Raw genomic sequence first — 14,931 nt, 5'->3', positions numbered from 1 at the left:
AAGATTTTATTATCAAATCAATGAGAGAACTTTTTTCTAAACTTAAACTTAAATTGAAAAGATTTCTAAATACGCTTAAAAAGAAACTGAGAAAATTGATAGATCCGCTCATAAATAAGTTGGAAACTCAACGTATCAACTTTATGAGGTTTCTAACAAACCTTATAAATGAAATTAGAGTGAAACTCGTCAATTTTCTAAGTTTCCTAAGAGATATAATAGACGGGCTATTAGCTAAGCTAAAAAAACCTAGACGTTTCAGTCGTTGGATGAAGTTTTTTTCTTTGATTACAAAAGTTTTAAAGGCATATCAAATTTATGCGACTATAGTTGAATATTGGAAGTCTTCAAGAAGGTAAAAATCAGTTATATGGTTGGTTGCTTTAGTAAGTTACTAAAGCAACCAGCCATAGCTGTGTAAGCCTATTCCCAATAAATCAACGCCTAAATAACATGTCCAAACTAGAATAAATCCTACAGAAGCAACAATCGCCGGTTTTTGTCCTTTCCAACCCCTGTTTATTCTAGTATGTAAATATATTGCAAATAGAATCCAAGTTATTAATGCCCAAGTTTCTTTTGGATCCCAGCTCCAATAAGATCCCCATGCTTCGTTGGCCCATACTGCCCCGGAAAGTATACCTATAGTTAAAAGAGAAAATCCTAGACTAATAGTACGATAACTTAATTGATCTAATTGGTTAGTAAACACCCATTTACGATAATTTCTAAGTGAAAGGTAAAAAGTCTGTTTCAATTCTTTTTTTTCTTGGTCGTGTGAATACCAATTTTTATTGAAGAAAAAAGAATTTTTCACATTAAGAAAAATCTTTTGATTTATTTGGGACGCAATGACCAATAAAGATATGGATGATAGGGATCCACATAAAAGAGTTGCATAACTGAGCAATATCATACTTACATGCATCATTAACCAATGAGATTGTAAAGCAGGTACTAACATTGCAGATTCTTGCATTTTATCCGGAAGACCTAAAGTAGCAAAACCATGAGTTAACATAGCACTTGGCGCGGTGATTGCACCTAACCACCAAGCATACTGGCCCCGTATTTGTATAACTATATGAATCATGGAGGAAGTCCATGAAAGGAACATGAATGACTCATACAAATTACTTAACGGTAAATGCCCCGAATAGAGAGAATGGGAAACTAATACTCCCGTTATACAAATACACGTCACTATCATGCCCTTTCCTCCTGAATTACTTAGTTTTTCACTTTTATAAATTAAGGTTCCCGAATAAATAAGAGTAATCACAAAAGTAAGAGAAAAAGAGACATGAGCTGATATATGTTCTAGAGTTATAAATATCATAATAAACCCATTTATTTTTTCATTTTAATATAGGATTCGTTTCGTAAGAAAAAGATAAAATCGATTGATATGTAATAAATCATATTGACATAGATCGAACAATGATAGTCATTTATTATATAGGTACTCCATATATAATAGATATCTATAGATATTAGATATATCTTTAAATTCAATTCATTGTTTATAGTTTAGTTCCATTTTATGGATAAAAATATGATAGAATATTCTATCATATTTTTATTGCATTTTGGAACCTTATTTATATACTATTTACTAATAACAAGAGATCCACGATACAAATTGATAACAATTAATAAATTCTTACATACACTTACATACATATATCGAATTTTGAGTAAATGAAAACTATATCATTTTAAGATATTCAATTATTTCTCATATTAATAATTCTAATTGGTTTCATTTTCTATTCAATTCTATTCTTAATACTACTATTAATCTACAATGAAAAATTGAATTCTAAATAAGAATGTGTGTGTACATAACTAATAGCTCAGTACCTAAACTGAAAAAGAGTTCCTTCTTGCTCATCTTACAAATATTTGATTAGTATCAGTATTGACCAATGCAAATCTTTTGCAGAAAAAAGAAAAAAAAAGTAAAAATTAAATATGAAATCGATAGGATTGCATCCCATATTCTATCGTTCTTCTTTATTCATGATCTATCGTTTTAATTTTATTCTCTTTAGGGTCTAGTGGATTGGAAACCAAGAATGTGGAATATCAAAATATTGAGAATAATTTTTTAATCTTCCTATGGAATTTATATACAAATATGCTCGGGTCATGCCTTTCCTTCCGCTTTCATCTTCTGTACCAATCGGATTAGGATCCTTTTTTTTTCCAGGAGCAACTAAGAGTGTTCGCCGTACATGGGCTCTTATTAGCATTTTTCTGTTAAGTGTAGCTATGTTTCTTTCTCTCTGGCAGCATCCATTATTTCGTAACTTAATTTGAAAGATGATGAACAACTTATATGGTTCATGCGTATTTTCAATATAGATACATCATTTGAAAATGATGAACTTATATTTCTATTGTCAATAGATGTTGTGCACGATTTTATAGATGCAGCATTCGATCAAACTGATCAAAATATAAATCCTTTTTTTGCTATACTAAAAAATTCTATTCAACCTGTACAATCTTTAATGGATTTGCTTGAATTGAAAATTTTCATAAATTTGACCTTCCTAATTAAATTAATTAAACAATTAGCCAATTTAAAAGAACAATTACTATCACAAGATAAGTTCTTGAAAGTAGCGGCGGTAAACTTAATGAAAATAGAACTTGATTTTCGGGAAGAAAAAAGAAAAGCAAGGAAAATAAAAAAACTATTTCCTTTTTATCCAGGAAATAATCTAGAGACAAATTACTTTTTATGGCTGCGAAAACATACGGCGATATGTTTGATGGAAAGATATCTGGTTTTGACAAAATTTAAATATTGGTTTAAATTTCGTTGTTGTGGTTTACTTAAAGGAGAAGAATTCTATCGGTTCGGTTCCGATATTCTAGTAGAATACGTTAAAAAACAAGATCGCTATGAGTGTGATAATAGCATTGATCATATCATACATAATGATCCACTATATCGACAAATAGAAAATCTATACCTCCATTACAAGAAAAACGAAAAAGATTGTGACAATAATTTATTGTTGTGTACTAAAGATACTGAGATTGATATATTATTTCTATATTTACTAGAGATAATGAAAAAATTTTCTACATTAGCACTAGATAGCAAAGAAAAATTTTGTAAGAAAAACGAAGAAACTTATATAGAAGATATTGAAGATACTGAGGATATTGAAGATACTGAGGATATTGAAGAAGAATATCCTTTAACTTATGCTTCTTTAACTAAAGAAGAAAAAGAGTATGTCGACGCTGGTGTAAAACTAATCAAGAGTACACTTAATCTAGGAAAGGACGAATTTATAGAAACAGAAGAACAATGTTATGACGATTATAACACTTCCTATCAAAACGAAACAGGTTTACCCGACGCTATTCAAACAGGCATAGGTCAAATAAATGGTCTTCCTGTTGCACTCGGAGTTATGGATTTTCAGTTCATGGGAGGCAGTATGGGATCCGTAGTGGGTGAGAAAATAACCCGTTTAATACAGTATGCTACTGAGCATCTTCTTCCATTAATTCTCGTATGTGCTTCTGGCGGAGCTCGTATGCAAGAAGGAAGTTTTAGCTTAATGCAAATGAATAAGATAGCTGCTGTGTTGCATACACATCAAAAGGAAAAAAAATTACCATATATTTCAGTTCTTACATCTCCGACAACTGGTGGGGTCACTGCTAGCTTTGGTATGTTAGCTAATGTCACGATTGTCGAACCAAATGCATACATTGCATTTGCGGGTAAAAGAGTTATTGAACAGACATTAAACCAGATAGTAGATGATGAAGATCAAATATCTGATTCTTTATTTGATTTTGGAATGTTTGATAGCATGGTTCCACGAGCTCTTTTAAAAAATGTTCTGAGCGAAATAATTGAATTATACATGTTGAGTGATTGAAAGGTCAGAATACTTTTTGAATTTGAAACTTAAATAGGAATTAAATTAATAAATGGTCTAGTTATGAATCACTCTTATTGTTTTTAATAGAGAAAGAAAAATGAACCCCGAAGGATTCAAATAGTTTTTTTTTTTACATAGAATATAATCTATATAATATTCAAAATACTCGAAAAACAAAAATGTCTTAAAAAGAATTGAACGAGAAGCCGTATGAGGTGAAATTCTCATGTACGGTTTTATATAGTGGCAGTAAAGGTCACTTTTCTGCCAACTTTTCCACTATCACCCCTAAAAAACCAAACTCTGCCTTACGCAAAGTCGCCAGAGTACGATTAACTTCTAAATATGAAATCACTGCTTATATACCTGGTATTGACCATAATTTACAAGAACATTCTGTAGTATTAGTAAGAGGTGGAAGAGTAAAAGATTTGCCCGGTGTTAAATATCACATAATTCGAGGAATTTTAGATGCTGTCTCAGTCAAAAACCGGAAACAAGGGCGTTCTAGTGCGTTGTATATTCTTATCTAAGATTTGTATCATTTTATGATGATGCCATGTCAATTGCTAAAAACATGTAAAGTATATGGCTAACCCAATAACGAACGTTTTCTAAGGGGACTAGAGCAGGCTAAAACAATAAGGATAATATATGTCTAAGGTTTAATATTTAATTCATTTTATAAGTTTTCCCTTACTTAGTGTGTGTTAACATAAAATTGGAAATGTCTTGACTTTTTTGGAGCAGACTCAATTCAAATAGCATTGATTTAAAACACCTTTTCCTTTTTTATACTCTGTTTTAAACCTAAGGACCTAATCGTATAGATATAGAAAATACAAGATTTCTAATCATAGCAAAAGAAAGGAAACGGATACTCAATTGAGAATGAGTAAACATAATTCTATGCATAAGAATGAATATCTTCTATATATGCAAATAGAATCATGTGGAAAGCCGTATCTGGCGAAAGTCGTATGTACGGTTTGGAGGGAGATCTTTGATACCTTTAGAGATCTACCCTACAATATGGAGTTAAAAAGCCGAAATAAGTAATGATTAGTCTTTATGAAATAAATTTATGAACCTTTTTCACACTCATGTCACGCCAAAGTACTGTAGAAAATAAAATTGATAAATTTGATCCGATCTATCATAATCGATTAGTTAACATGGTCGTTAACCGTATTCTTAAGAACGGAAAAAAATCATTAGCTTATCGAATTTTTTATCAATCTCTAGAAAAGATTCAACAAAAAACAGAGAAAAATCCACTAATTGTTCTACGTCAAGCAATAGACAAATTAACTCCCAAATTGATAGTAAAATCAAAACATGTAAGTGGATCCACTTATCAAGTTCCCATTGAAATAAAAGAGAAAGAAGGAAAAATACTTGCGATTCGTTGGTTATTAGAGTCATCCCAAAAACGTTCTGGTCCAAATATGCAATTCAAATTAAGTTACGAAATAATGGATGCTGCCAGAGAGAAAGGCAATGCTATACGCAAGAAGGAAGAGATTCATAAAATGGCAGAATCTAATAAAGCTTTTGCGCATTACCGTTAATCCACTAATTAGTATAAATAGATCCACAGATCTATCCCATTTTGATCAATAAAATATCCCATTTTGATCAATAAAAGAAAACTTACTTTCTAAAAATTGATACAAAAAAATTGATACAAATTTTATTGGAACGAAAACGAAAGGAAAAGAAGAATGAAAAATAAATCATAGATATAATGTATAATAAGGAGATTTTAAATAAAATGTTGCTCGAATATTAATTGAAGTTAGTAACTAATGATCCGGACAAAATGAAAAATGCATTTTTTATACCTTAAAATCATTTTTATGAAAGAATTTCATTTGCTTCTCTTCTATGGAAGTTCCATTTTCCCAGAATGCATCCTGATTTTCGGCCTATTTCTTCTTCTAGTAATCAATGTCATTTTTGATCAGAAAAAGACAACTTGGTTTTATTTCATCTCTTTAACAAGTTTAGTGCTAAGCATAACTTTTTTGTTATTTCAATGGAGAGAAGAACCCACGATTAGTTTTTTTGGCAATTTACAAACAAACAATTTTAATAAAATATTTCGGTTTCTCATTTTATTATGTTCCACTTTGTGTATTCCTCTATCCGTGGAATACATTCAATGTACAGAAATGGCTGTAACAGAGTTTTTGTTATTCATATTAACAGCTACTCTAGGAGGAATGTTTTTATGTGGTGCTAATGATTTAACAACTATCTTCGTATCTTTAGAATGTTTAAGTCTATGTTCTTATCTATTATCTGGATATACCAAAAGAGATGTTCGGTCTAATGAGGCTATTATGAAATATTTACTTATGGGTGGAACAAGTTCTTCCATTCTTGCTTATGGTCTTTCTTGGCTATATGGTCTATCTGGAGGTGAGATTGAAATTCAAGAAATAGCCAATGGTCTTATAAATACACAAATGTATAACTCTCCAGGAATTTGGATTGCACTTCTATCTGTAACGGTAGGAATTGCATTCAAACTTTCTTTAGTTCCTTTTCATCAATGGACCCCCGATGTATATGAAGGAGTGCGATTCGTTTGATAAATTATTACATACAATATCTTTTTTAGAGATGTTTGTTTCTATTTATAAAAACTCTATAGACATGTGAAAAAAAGATTGTTATTCCCACTTGGACTAAGACATCACTTTTACCAAAAATTTGAATTGAATTAAGGTAAAGCAAAGTAAGAAACAAACTCAATTGTTTGATTGAATTAACACACTACACCACCCCAATACAATAAATAACTTTTACAAATGAATTATTACGGGTAGTTTTTAGGGTCAGATTGACGTGTACTTTTATTCTTAACGTAGATGCTACATAGTAAGTTTTCATTCTTCAGAAACTACGAGTGTAAAAAAGAAGGCATCCGTCGACAAAAAGATTACCCTAAGATGAGCATCTCATGACTATTCAGAACGATTTAAATCAGATGGTTTTATTTTTTATTTTTCACTTTATTTTTAACTCTTTCATAACTGAACTTAAAAAAAAAAATTAAAAAAAAAATGAATGATTTACAATTAAAGAAGCGCATGTTCGAGCATAATAATTCCTCATACCTTGATCTCTTCAGATACAAACAAAAGTGGTAGTTTCTAATTTACATGAACGATCTATGAAGATAAAACAACGTATTTATGCTGCACGAGAGCTTTCATTTTCAAACTATTTCTTCTCGACGAGCTATAGTAATGGCTCCTATAAGAGCAATTAGAAGAATTAGAGAAATAAGTTCGAATGGAAGTAAAAAATCAGTGGATAAATGAGCCCCAATACGTTGAATATTGTTTGTTAAATCTCGTTCTAACATTTGATCTGATTTTTGAGTCAGAGATATTCCGAACCATGATATGTTCAAGATAATAGTAATTAGTAAAGAAAAAAGACTCGTACAAACTATTGAAGTAATGCTATCTCCGATAGTCCAGGGAGCGGCATAATTGGGATATTTTGGATTATTTATCAACATCACAGCAAATAGAATCAAAATATTAACAGCTCCTATGTAGATCAGGATTTGTGCAACAGCTACGAAATCCGCGTTCAGTATAATATAGAAAAAAGATATACAAATTAGAACTAACCCCAATGAAAGAGCGGAATAAATTATATTAGTAAGTAATACTACTCTTATACCTCCTAATAGAAGACTTAGCGTTAGAGGAGCCAACAAAAGAATATCAGATATAGATTCAGGTCGATTCATTATGTGTACAATAACTTTGAATATTATTTATTTCCTCCCATTCACTAAATAAAAAGTGAGCCCATTTACCTATATGCTATACTGGATTTGTAATTTCATTTGATATGGGCACTGATTAATTAATCTATAGCTCAATAATTGATTCCGATCAATCATACATCTGACATTATTAATGGGATGTCAATAGAATTATTTATTCCTGATTTGTCAAAAATTAGAAATATTTTGTTTATTAGATATTCTTTAATCGGAGCTCAATCTGAATAATCGTAGAAATGATTTAATCATAAAATTTGTCCATAGTTTCTTCAGACATATTAAGTTAATATGCTTAGCTCGGAATTGTTTGAATTGTTAAATCTTCAACAACGGATATTGGTAAACGTCCTAAAGCAATGTGATCATAATTTAATTCATGGCGATCATAGGTCAAAAGTTCATATTCTTCAGTCATCGCTAGACAATTGGTGGGGCAATATTCGACACAATTTCCACAAAAGATACAAATTCCAAAATCAATACTATAATTTTCCAATCGTTTTTTCCCCATATCTATTCCGACTTTCCAATCCACAACAGGTAGATTGATCGGGCATACACGGACGCATACTTCACAAGCAATACATTTATCAAATTCAAAGTGGATCCTCCCGCGAAATCGTTCTGATGGGATCCATTTTTCATAGGGATATTGAATAGTAATAGGTAAACGATTCATGTGATATAAGGTAACCATAAAACCTTGCCCAATGTATCTCGCAGCCTGTATTGCTTGTTCACTATAATTCATAAACCCAGTTACCATGGAGAACATGTGTAAAATCTCCTCGAATAATCATAGAAATTTCTTTCTCTTCATAGATTTGATCTATCAAATTTGGATATATTGCAAAATTGATAAGACCCTCTTCACGAAGAAAAGAGAGTTAGTTATAATAAAATAAGTTGGAAAGAGGCTGTTAGTAAAAAATTACCCAAAGCAATAGGTAAAAGAAATTTCCACCCAAGATCCAATAATTGGTCCATTCTTATCCTAGGCAAGGTCCATCTTGCCGTGATAGAAATAAATAAGAACAGATAGGCTTTAGCTAATATAATTAGGATCCCAATTGTTATATTAACGACCCCGCTAATTCCAGAAATAGAATCCCATTCAAAATGTTCCAGAATGGGTATGAATGGAAATATGATGGCTAATTGACCAAAATGAGCACTAAATACTTTGCGAGAGATCTCTTCCAAATCATTGGTATGGCTATCAAAATCATGAGCATCAGCATGTAGGTTCCAGATCCAGGTGGTAGTATTGGGTCCCTTAGCTAGTGTCTTTGAGAAATGACCAGGTTTAGCCCATTTTTCAAATGAGGTTTTAACAGGATCCCTCTCCACTATGATCTTTACTTCTTTCGGTGAACGAATGGTCATTGAGTTCTCCTCTTTCCAGACGAGACATGAGAAAAAACCCGCCGAATTAAAAAATAAAAAGAAAAATGACTATATATTCTAAACTCGTCCCTCTCTTTATTTCCCAGTTTAGAACTGGAGCGACTATGATACGGAAGTCCATTTGAGGCAGATGTTCAAATTTATTATGACATATTCGATAGGTGCTTAATGGACCGTTACGAGATATAAAACTTTCTCGCCCAGTGGTAAGATATATAAATATGATACAATCATTATTTTCATATCCAGATTTATTTATCCATATCTCTGGACCCATATGTTATATTAATAAATCTTTCATAAATTCTATTTATGGACGATATTGACTCATATTAAAAGGATTTTTTTAACAATCCATAGATTGTATTCTTTGTTCTATTTTATATTTTTTCATAATGATTATGCAATAAGAGAAGCTAATTCGTTCGAATAGCATGGTAAATTTCATCATCTTGACTATAGGAATCGGGAGATTTTCATTCTCGAAAACGTCCTGTAATCTTTAACCGATTTTGTGCTTCGATATAATTGCTTGGAGCAAGTGCTATAGCTTGCTTCCAATATTCAGCAGCTTGATCAAACCAAGCTTCCACAATTTCAGGATCTCCCTGTTGAATGGCCTGTTCTCCTCGGTCGGGATAGAGTAACTTCTAAAAGTTTTCTTCCCTTAGAACCGTACTTGAGAGTTTCCTACCTCATACGGCTCAATTAACTATTCTTTAGTCCTTGTACCCAAACTTCCAAAATAGGGTAGGTAAATACGTTCAGCTTAATCGAAAGAACAGAATGGGTCAATGACATGAGTTTCAAACTTCACTTTCGATAAATGATTAGGTTTTCTCTTTTCTCCCACTGTAAAAAGATGAAGTATTAGAAATAAAGAGGTCTACTTCAGATTATCCAGATAAAAATCTTTTTAAGAGGTAACTATCTATGTTCTATATAGAAATTTTTGAAGTAATACTTTCCTACCAGGAAAGTATTACTTCACGTCTTTAGGATCTGATGCTACACCGCTGCTCAATAACCTAGTAAATCAACTCTACTACATAAATAGATTCCTTATTTTTGCCCATGAGCAGATTTGATCGTATCAGCCCGAACTTTCAATAATTGATCTTTATGGTGCTTTCTCCATCAATTGAATTGATTTTATTTTATCCATGGACTATCCAGGCTATATTTACCCATTCATATTTGGGCTCCTATGAGGGGTATTCTTTTGACTACAGCTGATAAAAAACCGTTGTTTTGGACGGTGCATATGTAGAAAGCCTCTTTTTTTTTCGTACTAAACGAATTCATTCTATAGTACAGATAGCCGCACGTAATGACAGATCAAGGCCGTGTTATTAAGAGCTTGTGGTAAAGACGGGTTTCGTTCTAATGCCTGGAAATAATATTCTAAAGCCTTAGTATGTTCCCCATTACTTGTGTGGATAAGACCTATATTATACAATATATAACTTCGGTCATAGGGGTCAATTTCCGGTCGCATGGCTTCATAATAATTTTGTAAAGCTTCCGCATATTCCCCTTCGGATTGAGCTAACATTCGTTACGGTCGTTCATTCAATTGAAATGATCTCCGTTTTCACTTTTAATAAATAGAATATAAAAAAAAGTAGAAAGAAAAAAAATCAAATCACACCATCTCTGTAATAGGTAAATGCCTTTTTCTCCCCTGAGGCCATTGGGATTATCTGCAATAATATATCCGCTACAATTGTGAAAGTCTTGTCGATAAAATTGTCATTTCTCTGAGATCTAGGCATAGTCAATTTATAAATTTGATAATTTCTTTCATTCCCCATACGGAAATGATTCCATGAACAAAATTATTTGCCAATGCACAATAGCATAATAAATTTTCTTACGATCGCAAATATGTAAACTGAATAAAGAAAAATTGGGAATATTTGAAAGAGTTTATTCAAATTGATAGCAATCAATAAAAAAAATTTGAGAAAATGTTTATGTTTCACGCTCGGTTGCTCACGACCCCAACGATCAAACGAGTAAGTAAACGGCAAATTGGCATAAAATGAAAAAATGATGATTGATTGTGTTTGTGCATACTTATTATATAAGTATAGAATCTATTGAACATATCATTATGATAGAATTTGTGTCATTATGGTACAATTTGTACCATTAATTTGACTTACCGACCGAAGAATTATTAAGAATAATTATAGGAAATTATTCAATTATTCTATAATAATTATAGAATATAATAATTATAGAATCTATCAATAGATCTGGCTTAATTTCACAATTGGATCGGGCAATTAAAACTCTAATATTCTAAAAGAATAATATTAGATTGATGAAAGAAAATAATATCTTGAAATAAGAAGAAAAGCAACTTTGGTAAAATACTCTTTCTTCTGTCTGTCTTTATTCAAAAATACTTGACTTATGCAAAAGTCAGTTATCTCATTTTTGGGCATGAATTAGAAAAAAACTTGTTGTTTTCATTTTGTCAACAAATAAAGGTGTAGGAAAGATGGCTGAGCGGTTCAAGGCGTAGCATTGGAACTGCTATGTAGGCTTCTGTTTATCGGGGGTTCGAATCCCTCTCTTTCCGTATATTTGTATTCTTTTTTGCATCGTTTTATCATTAATCCAAACCCGATAGGATGGTTTCATTTTCCCACAATCTCCTTCCATTTCGGGGTAGAGAAAAAAATATTGAAAAAAAAAATAAATATTGAATTGAATAACAATGACATTGTTATGTAACATACAAAGGAACAGATGTGCAGAAATCCTTTCTTTTCATTCCCTTAAAACTGGGAATAATTTAAACTCGACGGGAATAGTATTCTACGACCAATAATTCATTAATCTTCAAACCGATACGCTTATTATCTATTATTTTTTTGACTAATCCACTATACTGTGACTTTTGTTTAATCCGATTTAAGTGGGGGGGCACCCTCATTTTATCCTTTTGAAAAATCTCTATATTTTTCTTCACTATATTTCTCAATCCTTGTTTCTCTTTTATAGAAATTAAATCTTGGGGTTTGCAACGATAACTTGGTATATCTACTATACGACCATTGACCAGGATATGCCTATGGTTGACTAATTGTCTGGCTTCAGGAATAGTAAGCGCCATACCCAATCGAAAAAGGATATTATCCAAGCGCATTTCCAGTAATTGTAATAGAACCTGACCTGTTGATCCCTTGGCTCTTCTAGCAATACGAACATATTGAAGTAATTGGCGCTCTGGAAGTCCATAATGAAAACGTAATCTTTGTTTTTCTTTTAGACGGACAGGATATTGAGAAGATTTAAGAGGTTTAGAATGTTTTTTTTTAATAGGCTTTTGAATTCTATTGGGTGTTTTCTTACTTAGTCCTGGTAAAGTTTTGAGACGACTTATTATTTTTAAACGAGGTCCGCGATAACGGGACATAAAAAACTCCTTATTTCAAGAAATGACATAGACATAAATTAATGTTGGAAAGAGGAATAATATAAACAGCACGAATATTGGAATGATTTTATATACAGAGAGAGAAACAAATTATCTTCAATTTGAAAATAAAAATATTGTAGAGAGAAAAAAAAGATATGTTTCAATCATTGATTTCGTTTCTAGTTGAAACGAATCATGCCACGACAGACCCGGCGGGCCGATGATACGAAAAGTAAGAGCCTTTTCCTTATTTCATAGATTTTAACGATCTATGGTTGATAATGGTAAGAAGTGGAAAGAATAAAAATGAGCCAGCTATCGGGATCGAACCGATGACCATCGCATTACAAGTGCGACGCTCTCACCTCTAAGCTAAGCAGGCTCATATGCATGCAGTATGTAGTCACATGCTTATTGGCTGAAAAGATCTCTTCGAAATCACTAGAATTATACATAGCGAATCGAATTATAATAATGCAATTCAGATTCAAAACATTGCGTCAATTTATCTTAATGGATTATTATAAAACAATAATGGGGCATGGCCAAGCGGTAAGGCAGCAGGTTTTGGTCCTATTATTTCGAAGGTTCGAATCCTTCCGTCCCAGGTGGAATAGTATTATTGAATTGAAAAAAAAAAAGACTTATAGAAGGAAAAGATGATTTCGATAAGATTCTAAATAGAGAAAGGGATATTTTTGCGGTGTAGGATGGGACGATAACAACATTGCATCAAAAATGCAGAAAGAATATAATGCTCATGCAAATGAAATAATTGATCGGATGCAATTATTGTTTTATGATTTCGTTCTACAAGAAGGGGATATGGCGGAATCGGTAGATGCTACGGACTTAAATTTTTTGAGCTTTTGGATCTATATTTTTACTTTTATCTTAATCCTAACTTCACCCTCACCTTCTAAAATTTTCTTTATCCAATAAGAAAAGGAAATGAATCTAACATCATTTTTTTATTTTGGGTTCGTAGGAAAGCAAAAAAAATGAAAGTCAAAAAAAGGGAAAAGTCAGAGCATCTGGGAAAAAATGATTTATCTCAATTAATAAACTGGATAAAAATACCAAGCATAAAGTAGCTAACACAGGCGCTGTGGAAAGATATGTTTTTATATCTTGCATTGTTCGTAAGTTCTCCTTCTCAAGAATGATAGATATATCATATGGTCAACTACACCCGTAGTTTACGACTATCTGCAAACAGATATTTGTATTTGGTACAAATTTTTTTTTTTTTTTTACAATATGATATGAATGATAGTAATAACTATGTAATAGTAAGTAATCAAGTACTGTCAATAAATAGACATCTTTTACATTATATCTTCCGTATATACAGTCTATTCACGTGCGAAGGTAGATAAATGTGGAAAACAAAATTCAATATTTTTAATATAAAATATTGAATAAAAAATACTCACGATTAAAAGGGATGTAGCGCAGCTTGGTAGCGCGTTTGTTTTGGGTACAAAATGTCGCAGGTTCAAATCCTGTCATCCCTACCCTTTTTTTATGCTAAATCTTCCATAAAAAAAGTAAAAAGTCGAGTGATAGTTATTTAATTCAATGAAACATCGAAATAATCTTTTCTTTCAAGAAAAAAAAAAAAGAAGAAAAAGCGCTCTTAGTTCAGTTTGGTAGAACGCAGGTCTCCAAAACCTGATGTCGTAGGTTCAAATCCTACAGAGCGTGATCCTGTGTTTTTTTTTCTTTTTTCTGATCGATCTTCTTGTCACTTAGACTGAAAAAGCTAATGGAATCTGATCCCTCAGAATCAGTAGGAGACCCGTTCATAATATGGTTCTAAATCAAATATCCAATTTATCGCCGCGTCGGTACTGTAAATATGCAGTTACAAATAATCCAGCCAAAGTTATAGGAATTAGACCTAACACAATTCCGGATAACAAAACTTCAATCATATTTTTTTTATTATGAAAAAGAATAGGTAAGGGTTAATAGCTAATCTACATAGTACCTTAAATTGACTTGGAATCTCAATTCCTATTGAGGTTATTTTCTATTTCAAATAAGTTCTATACTGTTTAACCCAATGAATAAGACTGAGGTGAAAATAAGCAAAACTAATAAAAAACCAAAATAACTAATTATAGTAAGCATGGAAGAAATCAATAAAAAAAAAACAATGATTGATACGTATTTTTGTCAGGCAATTACCTCAATTTATTCTTTAGGAGTAAATAGATTCCAATCCTAAGGAAGTCTTTAACTGTCTTAGCCAATAACTAGGCACATTTCCACCTATGCCCATGCCGTCTGCTATTGCAATTTTTTTATTTTATTCTTCGCCTAGAGTGAAGAAATCTATCACATTTCACTATCACATTTCA

General features: G+C 31.8%; 4 non-coding genes across 4 annotated transcripts; 3 read left to right on the top strand and 1 right to left on the bottom strand.

Moving 5' to 3' along the window:
* The first annotated feature begins 11,635 nt into the window (after window positions 1–11,635).
* Window positions 11,636–11,722, top strand: TRNAS-GGA (transfer RNA serine (anticodon GGA)). The gene has a single exon. It is a non-coding gene; the product is annotated as a tRNA-Ser (tRNA).
* Window positions 11,723–12,874: 1,152 nt separating this feature from the next.
* TRNAT-UGU (transfer RNA threonine (anticodon UGU)) lies at window positions 12,875–12,947 on the bottom strand. The gene has a single exon. It is a non-coding gene; the product is annotated as a tRNA-Thr (tRNA).
* A 1,061-nt stretch (window positions 12,948–14,008) lies between these two features.
* TRNAP-UGG (transfer RNA proline (anticodon UGG)) lies at window positions 14,009–14,082 on the top strand. The gene has a single exon. It is a non-coding gene; the product is annotated as a tRNA-Pro (tRNA).
* A 116-nt stretch (window positions 14,083–14,198) lies between these two features.
* On the top strand, window positions 14,199–14,272 carry TRNAW-CCA (transfer RNA tryptophan (anticodon CCA)). Its single transcript has one exon. It is a non-coding gene; the product is annotated as a tRNA-Trp (tRNA).
* Window positions 14,273–14,931: the final 659 nt, after the last annotated feature.

Source organism: Cupressus sempervirens, chromosome 7 (genome assembly GCF_028749045.1).
Source record: "Cupressus sempervirens isolate cs-2001-9-10 chromosome 7, ASM2874904v1, whole genome shotgun sequence".
In the NCBI taxonomy this organism is placed as follows: domain Eukaryota; kingdom Viridiplantae; phylum Streptophyta; class Pinopsida; order Cupressales; family Cupressaceae; genus Cupressus; species Cupressus sempervirens.
Note: the sequence above shows the minus strand (reverse complement) of the source record. Positions and strands in the feature narration are given on the sequence as shown.